Here is a 7,335-nt window from a genome sequence, read left to right on the forward strand (position 1 = left end):
TACTTTAAATTTTCCAAATGTTTAGTTTTAATAATTGTCTTTTGTGTATCAAAAAAATTTGGGAATATTGGGGGACTGCCTGGCAACACCACATATATAATACATAAATAGAGCTCAATGGATTATCTGAAGATAAAAGCAAAGCAAGGAAAGTTTTGAGTCATTACAGAATAAGCCCCACATCTTTGTGACTGTCTTTCTAGTGTCTGCCTCTTCTGGAATCACTTTGTCTGTGTAGATGGAAGACCGTCTTAAGGAATGTGTGACATTTCACTTGGAGGAATCCCCCAAATGCCTCTTTCTCTCAGGAAATGCCCAAGGAAATTTGTGATATCAACAGCTGTTACTCCAGTCTCTTAGATTTCTCTGCCTGCTCTGCAACTAAGGACATGCATAAAAAACCTCACTCACCCACATACACATTGCTTTGAAGTAGGAGATAAAGATGTAGTTAGGAAGAATGGATGATGGTTTGTGCTAGTCAGCATCCTATCCATGATGCCAACTGGTGTCAGGATCACTCTGTGCTTATGCAGTGCACTGAACTGAGGCATCTCAGGAAGTTGCATCTGGCTAGAAAAGTTGTGGCATAACCTGGTGAGCTGCGCTAAGTGCCTTCTGGGGTGGTGGCAGTGGTAGACCTCAAATAACTGTAGCTGTTCTCTGATCCCCAAGGTTATGGATAGAAGAAGGCACATGACATGGCAAGCTTGCTGAAGCTAAATCTGCATTAACAATGCCTGTATGGGACATCTGGAGGCACTGTGTTCTGCTTTAAATTCTATGAAAGAAAGTTGGGATATAAATCAGCATTGTGGTTGGTAGAGAAGATGCCCAGTTAACTATGAAATCTATCTCTGCTTTGGTGTGATTGGCTTGTTTGTGAGCTGCTGCTGACTGGCAATTGGACATTGACTACCTTGAAATGGTCCAAGGAGAAGCACATTGGGATTTTTTTAGACTTTTCAGGCTGGCCATTTTAATGTATTTCTTGGAGAGAGCAAAACCGAATGAAGTTTACTGTTTTATTACCTTGCCGTGTCCAAACTCTGTAAAAAATCCTACCCAGGAGAACAATGAATTGGCATTTCTCTCTCAGAACTCTTAGGATTTTTTTCCCTTGCAGTTACCAATGTAACATTCTATTAGACTCTAGAGCAGCAAATAATATATCTGCACTTCCTATGGAAATGGGCAGCTCTGTTTATTGCCATATATAACCTAATCATGTAGAATACAGTTTATTCAAAGACTTTAAAATATTAATTAAACAGTGTTGTTTCTTATTTATACATTTGGCCGATGGATTAAATTCTTATTTTATTGAAGGAGCCATAAAGAGCAATATTTTAAAAGTGTGCATGCATTTTTTAAATAAACTTTGATTCATGTCTTATAACAACAATTTACAGTAGCACATACTATTAGGAAACCACAACAATAACAACATAATTACAAACACAAAAAACACAAGAGCAGTAAAAGCAAACAGCTATTCAATATATAGCTATAGCCTTCAAATTATCAGGTAGTGCCTTTTAAAGCTTATTATGTATTTTCATATATTCGAGAAAAGGAAACTAACTTTCCAAATAATCTGAATGAAACTCTGGATTCTCCACCAAGGAAGTAACATCTGATATAATGCAGAATTCCTCTTCATAAAATGCTAATTAAACATCTTTGTAAACTGATAGTAAACATTATGAAAATGGCTGAAAGTAATATTTTAATTCCCCCCCGGACTTGATATTAGAGCTAAAAGGCATCCACGAGGGCACCCCCAGTAAAATTAAGAAGGGGGCTCCAGCAAAATTCTGAAGGCACTCCTCCTCAGGACAAAAGGGAAGCAGCCTGAATAAATCCAACATTCCACTTGGCCTAAAGGCACTTCCTAACAGAGCAAAAGGAAAACACCCTGAATAGTACTAAATAGGAGGTAAATGAGTAAGTCCCTTTCCCAGCTATGATAACACACCACTAATACATGGAAGGATCTAGTCACTCAGCAATCTGTTAAGCCTACTGTTTCCCCAGGATACAACCATCAGTTCACACATGGGTCTTTCACTATGCTCTAGAACAGCCAGTGACCAGTTCATTCCAATCACTCAGCCCCTGGCCTTTGGGGTGTTGCTTTTGCACCTATAATTCTCCTGCCCGGCAGTCAGAATCAAATTGGCCAGTAAGATTCAAACTGTTTGCCTCCAAAACAATCCTGGCTTCGGAGCTTACTATCGGCTCACCTTCCAACATTTTTACAGTATAAATACAGCTGGCCCAAATCCAGAACATTGCTGCAGCAATCCCCCTGAGTTTCCTTGCTACTGTCCTTGTGTAGCTTGAACAGAAGGCCCTTGGAGATTTGGAGTTGGCCTCAATCTCTACCTTGCTTCTTCCTTCTTCACTCTTCTTCTACCCAGGACCCCTTCACCACTTTGCACAGGCCTTTATGTTTTTATTTGGCCCCTTTATTGTGTGCTTTTACTGCATAGGTGTAGGTTGCCTAGTGTTAAATTTTCCTGTGCGTTAGTGTGTGCGAGCCTGCAGGTCTCTGAGTGTCTCCTACTTTTCTTGATCTATTTTTCTAAATAAAGACTTAGACTTTGATTCTATTTCCCACCTGCTTTATTTCTACAAATCTCCCTCTTCCCATAGTGAATGCTACTACCAAATTCTGGACTTACTTTGTTATACACAGATAGTGATCCCAAAATTAATTTTTCCCAAATATATGTCTGTGTGCACTTAACATGCAATGGGGATGCTTGCAGCCCCAGCGCCAAGAGAAGGGGCGAGGTGGGCATCCAGGCAAGAGTTCCTCCGACATCCCTCACTAACTACCAACCCCGTATACAGTTTGCTTGAAATAATACACGCTTACACATAGATTTCAGAAAGGTGGGAAAATAGGCCACAACTTTATTGATTACAGCTGTAGTATGCTTTGGCACAGCATGGGTGCTGGATCCAGTCCCTCGACTGGCTTCCTGCCAGTCAATAATCCACTGTACACCTGGGGATGACAGGTCTCTGGAAGCCACAAGGGCGGATGCCCTGAGGTGGTCTCCCCTGCCACCTGGGCCTGAGGGTAATCCCCGGGCATGCCCCCGGGCTGGGCACACCACTTGCCCCTCATGCCAAAATCCCTTAAGGGGACCCACAATCTCAGGAAATGGGCACGCAGGCCGGCTTTCCTGATAATGGATCTGACGCCATGCTGATACCACCAAGTTGTGACAAAGAATAAAATGATGTGAAACAAAACGCATGCAAAACCCCCTTAATAAATGACACCTAATTAAAGAGATGGGAGGGTGGTCCAAGTCATCCAAAGCTGAGGAATAGCAAGCAGGATGGCACAGCCCCCTAAATATTGGCTGCGGTCTCCCACCCACCTAATTGCCCCAAGACTCTGCTGATAAGGCCAGCGATGGTCAGGTGAGCCCCAGTTTCCCACACCTGGTGCTGACCTGCCCCCTCTGCCAGCCCATGGCTGCCATCTCTTGTCCCCTCCTCACAGTTCCACAAACAGCCCCCCGGGTGACTCAGGGGCCCGGCTTCAGATGCTGGGGCTCACACACTGGTATGCCGCTTGGGTAACAGACTCCAGAAAGAAGCAACATCTTTTTTTTCAAACTCCAGCCTCTAGCTCTATAACTGGAGTCAAAATCTATCCACACATCTTTTCTGCCTACTCTGTCTTTCTTTGTACACTGAGTGTGGCACCTTGCTGTGTACAACTCTGCTTTGCCCTGGCTAGGAAGCTTTTGTCTGACCAAGACTGTTACCTGCTTCTGGTCAAAAAGGCCTAATTTCTGGTACAAGATACTTGCGTTTGCATCTTTGCTGCTCTTCCCCTTGGATTTATCATTTGGGTTTTATGCTGCCTGGATTCCTGTTTTGGGATCTGGACCTCTGCCTGGAACCTGCATGGATAGTTGTTAGTCCCCATTTGACTCTCTTACTCATTTTCTGACCTTTCTTTTCTTGAGTGAGACTTGTATGTTAATATGAACAGTCTAGCACTTGTTATTATCATGATGGTTTAAGTGTGCTAATTATTCCCACAATGAAATTACATTTGATTAAACTATATTGAAGGCTTTCAGCACTTCTTCTTGGGCAAGGATCTTCATAATTAATTTCATTTGTGAATGTCATTACCCAGGTTTTTAAATAAAACTGGAGAATGGAGCTAAGAATGAGGCTTAACCCCACCCACACCTGTGCTTGAGCTGACTGCACTCTGAAACTGAAAGCAGTTTTCTCCAAAATAAGCATCAATGGGAGAAGTTAGCAGGACTGGGAGAAAAATAATGAAAGAAATGAAGAACAGCAAGGTAAGAACATAAGAGCTTGCTAGTGGTCCATCTAGTCCAGCATCAGTGTAGTAGCTGTTGATGGATCTCTCCTACATAAAACTGTCTAGCCCCGTTTTAAAGCTATCTGTGCTTGTGGCCATCCCATCACTACCTCCCCTAGCAGCGAATTCCACGGGTTGATTATTCATTATTAAATGGAAGACAGTTGCTCCTATTGCCCATGTACTTTTAAAATCTGAAATAACTCTCCTTCACTTTCTTTACATTCAAATGGTCAGTTGCTTGTCTTTTCCCCTACCAGGGCTCGTGGAAGCTAGAGGTGGTAGATTTGTATTGGAGAAATGGTTCACAGGGCAGTGGTGAACCTGTCCCCCTTTGGGGCTCTCAGAGCTGCTTTTCTGACACATTAAAGAATGGAGAAATCTCAAATCCATCCTCATCACTGATAACCTCACATCTCATCCAGTCTGGCTCTAATCTGTCTGCCTCTTTGTATTACTCTTGTGTCCAAGGAACACACATTGAGATGGCATTGGCATGGCAGATTTTTCCTGGAGGTGAGAAATCTGACCTTCCTCCCTACCCCCTCTATATGCAGCTATGCTTGCCTACATGCCTGGGAATGCAAGCAGAATGCTTGCTCCTCACAGCGCTGGTGCTTATGTAGCATTAAGTCAAAGCTGTTCCTACAAATTAGCGAGACAGAAATGAGATTGGTGTAAACAACACTTTGGAAAGACAGACCCTTTAGTGGCAGGATTGGTATGTAACTTTGCCAACTGGTAAATGTTCCTTTCAATTACATATCTGCTGAGTCATTTTCTTCTCACTCTTTCTTTCCTTACAATATTCTTCAACTCTATCAGCCAGGAACCAAATAACAATTGGATCTGAATACTTCTGAACATTTCCAATTGCCATTCATTCTACATTGTTTATAACAATGATATTAAGGAATGTTATATTTTCAGGGTTTGTTTTTTTTAAAGAAATTGGCTAATGTCTGAATACGTATCCCTGCTGTGCTCTAATACCTTAAACCTAGCGTACCTTCTGTCAGCTCAAAATAATTTTCCAGCAGGTTTGCTGTGGGAGCAAATAAACATAATTAATACTCAGGTTTTATACAGAGTGTTTAAAAGTTCCTTATGTACATTTTGTTGTGATCTATTCAACAATACTGCAAAGTAGTTCAGTACTGTCATCCCCTGATTGCAAATGAGAGATTTTGGCTGCATGAGATTGGCTTACAGTTCAGTTACTCCAGTTTAAACTCTGATTTTTTTTTGGCTTAAACTAGAGTAACTCTGCATAGGGCTGCACTACTTCTAGTCATTCCATTATGCAAGCAAAAGGAGACTGTCCGTATTAACCAGTGGGAATTGTTCCTTCGATTTAGATCGTTTCCTGCTCCAAAATTTAGCACAAGCTCAAAAACCCCCACCAGAATGCCAATTGTAAATGGAAACTTTTATTTACTTGGCACTTGACTGTTGTCGTCTTGTTTATAGTTGATGTAGCATAAGCTCTGTGACTCATCGTGAGCAAGGAACAAAAAGCAGTAAGAGGGTTAGTGGACTAAAGAAGCTGATAATGAAGCATATTCGTCTGCCTACATGCTGTAACCCTTCTGTACCCTTCTGGTTAATGAACTAGGTAATAAGCCAGGGAGTGCATGATTCTTCCAGAGCAACCCCCTCCCCCCAACAGACAGCATTGCTTGAAAATATCGATCCCCCTTGGAAAAAAATAGTCAGGCAAACACTGTAGATGCTGACTCCCTTAAAGAACGGCTGACTCCCTTAAAGAGCGGCATGGACCTGAAGGAGGCCTCCTTGGCTTATCCCCCACAATGTCCCACAGATGGCAGGCAGTACAGGACCATCAGTTAAGAGCTGCCCAGCATCCTCCTCCTCCTTTTCAGGAACAAGGGTGGCACCTGTCAAATGGCAGTTAGCTGAATTGGAGATCTTAACAAAAAATAATTGCAAGCTTAGCCAATGCTTTACTTCCTTTAAGAATTTCACTAATTGTTTCAGCCTGAGATAGTTAAACGATTCACCATATTAAGAAAATGATGACACCGGAAGGCTTGGAGCAGGGACTCCATTGACTAAATATAAGTATTTTACCCCTTCCCACCTGGTACCACCATGCAAGAGTGTTTGAAGGGGAAGCTGATGGCTTGTTGGGTGCCACTGGTAGCTGGAAGTTGCAGCATTAGAGGATAACTATCTGGTTGGTACCCCCAACACTCCCTCTACTGATGGATAGCCCCTCAGTCTTTTGCCAGGCTATAACCGATGCAATATTTCATGAAGCTGTGTGTGTGTGTGTTTTAAAGAATTTTTTCATTTCAGTAGCCAGCTCCAGTTTAAATGGTGATATATTTTAATTATAAACCATTCAGGAGCCAATCTAGCTAAAAAGTGGGATATAACCCTTAGCGATAATGCAACGTTGAGGGTGTATGCACGTAGGCTCATAGTGGATAATGGTGTTCCCTTGTCACAACCTGGGACATCCTACCCTTGGGGGAGAAGGACTAGAGCAAGGGCACCACCCTAAGGACAGCAGCAGCCCACTTGCAGAGAGAAGAGAAGAAGAGATTGGATTTATACCCTGCCCTTCACTACCAAAGGAGTCTCAGAGTGGCTTACAAACTCCTTCCCCCCCCTCCCCGCAATGGACACCCTGTGAGGTAGGTGGGGCTGAGAGAGCTCTTTCAAGGACTGCTCGTGAGAGAACAGCTCTGAAACAACTTGTGACTGACCCAAGGTCACACCAGCAGCTGCATATGGAGGCGTGGGGAATCAAACCTGGTTTGCCCAAATTAGAGTTCGCTCTCCTAACCACTACACTAAAGAGGGGAGGGGAGGGGAGGGGAGAGCAGACAAGAGGAAGGCCAACCAGTATTAGCTCCCTATGGAGAAATGACCTCCTCTGTTGTAAAGTCCTCCCTAAAAGAAAGGCCTGCTCAAAAGCAGTAGCAGGGAATCAGGAGCTGGGA

This window comes from Gekko japonicus, unplaced genomic scaffold (assembly GCF_001447785.1).
Source record: "Gekko japonicus isolate JY-2015 unplaced genomic scaffold, Gekko_japonicus_V1.1 scaffold1196, whole genome shotgun sequence".
Classification (NCBI taxonomy): Eukaryota; Metazoa; Chordata; class Lepidosauria; order Squamata; family Gekkonidae; genus Gekko; species Gekko japonicus.